The sequence below is a fragment of the Vipera berus genome, assembly GCF_964194415.1.
Source record: "Vipera berus genome assembly, chromosome: 6".
Classification (NCBI taxonomy): Eukaryota; Metazoa; Chordata; class Lepidosauria; order Squamata; family Viperidae; genus Vipera; species Vipera berus.
Window position 1 is genome coordinate 59,895,614 of NC_138208.1, and position 7,151 is coordinate 59,902,764.

General features: G+C 41.3%; 1 pseudogene across 1 annotated transcript; it reads left to right on the top strand.

The window, feature by feature from the left end:
• The first annotated feature begins 588 nt into the window (after positions 1 to 588).
• Positions 589 to 6,045, top strand: LOC308669761 (arylacetamide deacetylase-like 4; annotated as a pseudogene). Its single transcript has 4 exons — positions 589 to 669; positions 2,756 to 2,972; positions 3,582 to 3,645; positions 5,271 to 6,045. The product of its transcript is annotated as an arylacetamide deacetylase-like 4 (transcript).
• Positions 6,046 to 7,151: the final 1,106 nt, after the last annotated feature.

Here is a 7,151-nt window from a genome sequence, read left to right on the forward strand (position 1 = left end):
CCCCAAATTACAATTCAAAGGGCCAATTCCGTTTGGCACGAACCCTTGTGGAACCTGTTTTCATCTCAAAATCCCTGTCAAGCAAATTCTATTTTAAGGAAAATTGTTCCCAATAGCTCACCTGGAAACATTATGTGGTTCTATAGTCCATAATTAAGAACAATAAATCAGTATATCCCATCTAATCTGATGATGCAAGGAACACAAATGTGGATTGACGTAATCCTCAATCAGGGAAGGATTTGGAAAGAGACCTGTTTCAATTTTTGAACGTGCGTTGCACAATCGCATCAAATACAGGATGGAAAGGATACAAAAGAAGGCACACCTGTGTCCTACCGTTAAAAGAACTATGTCGTGGCAACACACAGATCTCGCAGACTGAGAAAAAAAAACACAAAGAAGGGAGCTGGAGCTGCAATTTCCTTTGACCAGATTACCAGATAATTAAAAAGAAAAAAAATCCCATCTCAGGACCTTTCCAGCCTGGGAATTATGTTAGTCCAAGCAGAGTGGATGCTGACATTTTCCTTCTGCATTTTGGTCCCGTTTTCAGTCCTCGGCTGGCTCATCTACCAAGATTTCACCATGATACATATCCCACCCGAAATCAGCCAAGGGAGAAAACTGTGCTTCACTTATTTGTTCATGAGGATATTTTTGAGACGGGTAAGCCTCTGTCCTTGGATTCTAGCTTTGCTTTCAGTGGGTTTTCCTGGCCAGCACAGTCCTGCGGAGAATAGCAATTTGGTCAGCAGAAGTTATAGGAAAGCCAATGTTCAGTTTTTGTTGGGGTTTTTTTTAAATTGCTTGGGATCAACTTCTCCCTTTCTCGTTCTGATACGGTTGTCTCCTTGCAATGTTCCCCTCCACACCTTAAGCTATGCATGCTCTGCTCCCTGCTTGGTGTGCCTTCAAAGTGCCCCTGGAGAGATCTTGAAAATGGAATGGAGTGGAGTGGAGTGGAGTGGAGTGGAGTAGAGTAGAGTAGAGTAGAGTAGAGTAGAGTAGAGTAGAGTAGAGTAGAATAGAATAGAATAGAATAGAATAGAATAGAATAGAATAGAATAGAATAGAATAGAATAGAATAGAATAGAATAGAATAGAATAATGGAATAGGAATAGGAATAGGAATAGGAATAGGAATAGAGTAGAGTAGAGCAGAGCAGAGTAGCGTAGAATAGAATTTAATAGAACAGAACAGAACAGAATAGAATAGAATAGAATAGGAATACAAATAATGAATAGAATAGAATAGAATAGAATAGAATAGAATAGAATAGAATAGAATAGAATAGAATAGAATAGAATAGAATAGAATAGAATAGAATTAAATAATGGAATAGAATAGGAATAGAAATAATCAATAGAATAGAATAGAATAGAATAGAATAGAATAGAATAGAATAGAATAGAATAGAATAGAATAGAATAGAATAGAATAGAATAGAATAGAATAGAATAGAATAGAATAGAATAGAATAGAATAGAATAAATGGAATGGAATGGAATGGAATGGAATGGAATGGAATGGAATGGAATGGAATAGAATAAAATAGAATGGAATAGAAAGAATAGAATAGAATAGAATAGAATAGAATAGAATAGAATAGAATAGAATAGAATAGAATAGAATAGAATAGAATAGAATAGAATAGAATTAGAATGCAGAATAGAATAGAATAGAATAGAATAGAATAGAATAGAATAGAATAGAATAGAATAGAATAGAATAGAATAGAAATTAGAATTAGAATTAGAATTAGAATGCAGAATAGAATAGAATAGAATAGAATAGAATAGAATAGAATAGAATAGAATAGAATAGAATAGAATAGAATAGAATAGAATAGAATGGAATGGAATGGAATGGAATGGAATGGAATGGAATGGAATGGAATGGAATAGGAATAGGAATAGGAATAGGAATAGGAATAGGAATAGGAATAGGAATAGGAGCTGGAAGGGACCTTGGAGGTCTTCTAGCCCAACACATTGCTCAAGCAGGAGACTCTATAGCATTTCAGACAGGTGGCTGTCCAATCTCTTATTAAAAACATCTACTGATGACGCATACACAACTTCTGGAGGCAAGTAGTTCCACTGGTTAATTCTTCTCACTGTTAGGAAGTTTCTCCTTAATTCCAGGTTGCTTCTCTCCTTGATTAGTTTCCATTCATTGTTTCTTGTCCTGCCTTCTGGTGCTCTGGAAAATAAGTTGACCCGCACAAAGAAGAGGGGTTCAACTTATTTTCCAAAGCACCAGAAGGCAAGACAAGAAACAATGGACGGAAACTAATCAAGGAGAGAAGCAACCTGAGATTAAGGAGAGATTTCCTAACAGTAAGAACAATGACCTGGTGGAACAACTTCCCACCAGAGGTTGTGGGAGCTTCATCAATGCAGGTTTTCAAGAAGAGACTGGACAGCTATTTGTCTGCTATAGGATCTCCTCTTTGACTAGAAGACCTCCAAGGTCCCTTCCAACTCTATTACTCTATAATCCCAGATCAACTATTCAGTGGAGTAACTTGCCTTCAGAAGTTGTGGGGGCTCCATCACTGGGGGGGGGTTAAGAAGAGACTGCACAGCCACCTGTCTGGAATAGTCTAGGGTCTCCTTCTTGAGCAGGGGCTTGGACTAGAAGACCTCCAAGGTCCCTTCCGGCTCTTATTCTGATTGAACTCGCTTTTGATAGCACTGGTCTGACTCTTTCCATGCTTTTGGTGTCTTTCTCAACTTTTGCACCGAACAGGGTGAGATTCTGGAGACACTTGGCATCTGCCATGAAGTGGATGTTTTGAGGTTCATAATAAATGGAATATCCCCAGTGGGGGCATCTGACTTGATCATCAAGGAGGTGCTTTTCGACACGGTGCCTGTCAGGGTCTACTCATCCAAATCATCAAGGGTTGAGAACCGACGAGGGCTTGTGTGGATTCACGGAGGAGGAGGGGTAGTTGGAAGCCTTAGTAAGTTCTCCAAATACACCTAGTCCTCCACTTAACGATGGTTCATTTAGTGACCATTCAAAGTTACAATGGCACTGAAAAAAGGGACTTAGGGCCGTTTTCCCACACTTAATCATCTTTCCACCACCAAAATGCAAACACTTGGCAACTGAATCATACTTATGATGGTTGCAGGGTCCCGGGAGGGGTCACATGATCCCCTTTTGCGATCTTCAGAGGGGGAAAAGCCAGGTTCCCATAACAGCCATGGGACTAACTTAATGGCTGCCATGTTTCACTTAACAACTGAGGCAAGAAAGGGGCTAAAACTCACTCAACAAACGTCTTGCTGAGTGACAGAAATGTGGGGCTCCCTTGTGGTCGTTAAGTCGGAGACTGCCTGAAATTGACTAATTTACAAAAGGGACAGTGAAATATTTGCCAAGGACCCAAGGGGGGTGGGGAATGGGTGGATTCAGATTAAAAAAACCCTACAAGTTAGGCCTGAGACAAGTGGCACTTTCTCATCTGAAGATCAATTCTTGCTTGAGCAGGGGGCTGGACTAGAAGACCTCCAAGGTCCCTTCCAGCTCTATTCTATTATCTCTTATTCTTTTTGTGGTTTTCCAGAAAGTCACCAAAGGCTGTGCCGCTTCTTTGCCCAGGAAAGTGCCACTGTGATCGTCTGCATTGGGTAAGGGAGCTCAGGTTAATTTTTGACACGGGAAACCTATTACATTTGTTCATGATACAACCCAGCTCTAGCGATGTGCAAAATCTAAGTTGCATCACAATAAGACATCAAAGGGGCTTGGAGTCCTCTCTCTCTCTCTCTCTCTCCCTCCCTCCCTCTTTCTCTCCCTCTCTCTCTTTCCCTCTCCCTCTCCCTCTCTCTCTCTCCCTTTGTCCCTCCCTCTCCCTCTGCCTGTGGTGTGTATGTGTATGTGTCTGTTTGTTTTGGAAGAGTTGATCATCCTTGAATTGGAAGTCAGGGCTCTCAAGATAATGACTTTTCCTTGGAGAAGGCAATCAATAACTCAAAGTGACAGTTAACACAAAGAGCAACTTTGGAAACTCTGTAGTAATATTTGAAAATATAGATCAAAATGGGGTTGGACTAGATGACCTCCAAGGTCCCTTCCAACATCATCATCATCATCTTCATTATTATTAAAACTCCTGTAACTTCTCTCTCTCTCTCTCTCTCTGGACAGTCTGCTAAGACAAGGACAATACACAAGGAACCCACAATGATACACAACTTACAACAGTTCATTTAGGGACCATTCAAATAGACCCTGGCTCTGAAAAAAAGGGACTTAGGACCGCTTTTCCCACTTAACGACAATTGCAGCATTTCTGTAATCAAAATTTGGATGCTTGGCAACTAATTGATAGATAATGACGGTCGCGGTGTCCCCCGGGGGAGGGGTATGTCACGCGAGCCCCTTTGGGTGACTGTCTGACCAGCCACGTCCATGGGGGGAGCCAGATTCACTTAACAACTGGGTGACTAGCTTACCCGCTGCAGTGATTCGTTTAACAACAGCATCAAGAAAGGTCGTAAAACAGGGCAAAACTCACTTAACAAATGTCTCACTTAATTACAGACATTTTGTGATCAATTGTGCAAGTCGTAAGTCGAGGAGTGCCTGTATTGGGTGTTGCAGACTGTCCAATCTTTTCAGGGTGGGGCAGCTATAATATATCAATAATAATAACAATAACAACAACAATAATATATTGCCTATATACTCAGACATTACCTTAAAAGCTCTTAATAGGATAGGATAGGATAGGATAGGATAGGATAGGATAGGATAGGATAGGATAGGATAGGATAGGATAGGATAGGATAGGATAGGATAGGATAGGATAGGATAGGATAGGAATAAATGAATAGAATAGGATAGGATAGGATAGGATAGGATAGGATAGGATAGGATAGGATAGGATAGGATAGGATAGGATAGGATAGGATAGAATAATAACTTTATTGTCACTTTAAATGTACATTAATAAATTAAAATGAGATTTTGTTGCATATAGCTCTCAAAGGATAACTACCTCCAATATACCAATATTCTTGGTTAGGACTTGAAGTGTTTTTACCAGTCCCAAACTGTGAATTGAATTGAAAATTAAATGTAAAATAATAACAACAACAACAACAACAACAACAACAACAACAACAACAACAACAATAATAATAATAATAATAATAATAATAATAATAATAATAATAATAATAATAATAATAGGAACAAGAGGAACCCCAATGCCTTTGAAAGATTTCTTTTTCACTCAATGTTGGTTTAGGTATCCCTTAGCACCAGAGCATCCTTACCCAGCTCAACAGCTCATCTGCTACACTGCCGTCTTGCACTTTTTGAAGAATGCGCAGAACTACAGGGTGGACCCACAACGGATCATGCTGGGTGGAGACAGCAGTGGAGGTACCATTGTGGCCGCCATTTCTGAACAGCTGGTGTCACGGAAGGACCTACCATGGGTCAGGGCCCACATGCTCCTCTACCCTTTCTTCCAAACCCTGGATTTCAATCTGCCTTCTTACTAGCAAAACCACTCAGTGCCCCTTTTATTCAAGAGACACGCCATCAAATTCGCCATACTTTATCCCACTGGAAGGAACATCCACCTGGATGGCGTTATGGCCAATGCCCACTTATCCCAGGAGCTCAGGGCGAAGTACCAGAAATGGATCAGCCTGGACCATATTCCCCTGGAGTTTAAAGTCCGGGGTTACATGCCGTTTGTACCCAGTCCATTTTCAGAAAACCTTTTCAGAATATATGAGAGAACTTTAGAACCCAGCTTTTCTCCACTCCTGGCCGAAGATGCCGTCATCCGGCAGTTTCCAGAGACTTTCCTTCTGACTTGTGAATACGACGTTTTCTGAGATGACAGCCTGCTCTACAAAAAGCGGCTGGAAGAGAATGGGGTGGCGGTCACCTGGCATCATCTGAAGGATGGATTCCATGGGATCTGCTTACTGATAGGCCTTGGGCCAATGGAGTTCCCCGGGACGAGGAGTAGTCTCAAAAGGATCATTCAGTTTCTAGAATGGTTCTAGAAATCTGACAGCCTCATGTTCTTTACTTTTATTTCCTTTGGCCTTCTATGATTGATGGTTTGTGAAATCCTGTTGGCCAATTGCGAATCTGTTACAGTCTTTCTGTGCTTTCTCTTGCAATCTCTTTGATTTTGAAATTTCATCCCTTAGGCAGATTGTAAAATGGGTTGCACAGGTGGGGCAAAACTTAACGAACGCCTACACATTCCAATCTCTCCTCTAAGGAGAAAAGGCCACCCTTCCCCGTACATAATCCATCCAGCTTGAGATCTTCCTGAAGATTGGATGAAGTCTCTATGAAGCTCACAAAATACTGGAGGTCTTAGCTGTCCTTTTGGGGACCCAAGTGTATTTTTGGGGGTTTGCTCAATAAAAGTAAACCCACTTTTGCTTTTCTTTAGAAGTGAGTTTTCCGACACAATCCTACGAAGACCATGCCTCTCTTCGATGAATTGAAAGGGATATCCAATCTCTTCTTGAAAGCCTTTAGATGACAAGGCCCAAGATCTTTAGAACCCAGTTTTTTAAGAAGAGACTGGACAGCCACTTGTCTAGAATGGTCTAGGGTCTCCTGCTTGAGCAGGGGGTTGGACTAGAAGACCTCCAAGGTCCCTTCCAACCCCACAATTCTGGTTGTCCACTCTCTTCTTAAAAACCTCCAGTGTTGTAGCACCCACAATTTCTGGAGGCAGATTGTTCCACCGGTTAATTGTCCTCACTGTCCTCACACCTTAATTGCAGGTTGCTTCTCTCCTTGATTAGTTTCCATCCATTGTTTCTTGTCCTCCCTTCAGGTGCTTTGGAGAATAAGTTGACCCCCTCTTCTTTGGGGCAGCCCCTCAAATACTGAAATACTTCTATCTTCTGGAGAAAAAAGGAGGAACCTGCCCCACTTGTAGAGAGAGTTTCCTCCTTTAAATTTCTGGGAGTCTACCTCTGTGAAGATCTGACCTGGAAAGTTAACACAACTCAGGTGGCTAGAAAGGCCCAACAGAGGCTTCACTTTCTTAGGGTCTTGCGGAAGAACAGGGTAGAACAACAGCTAATGACCCTCTTTTACCGGTCTACTATAGAGAGCGTCCTCTCGTATGGTATTGTGGTTTGGT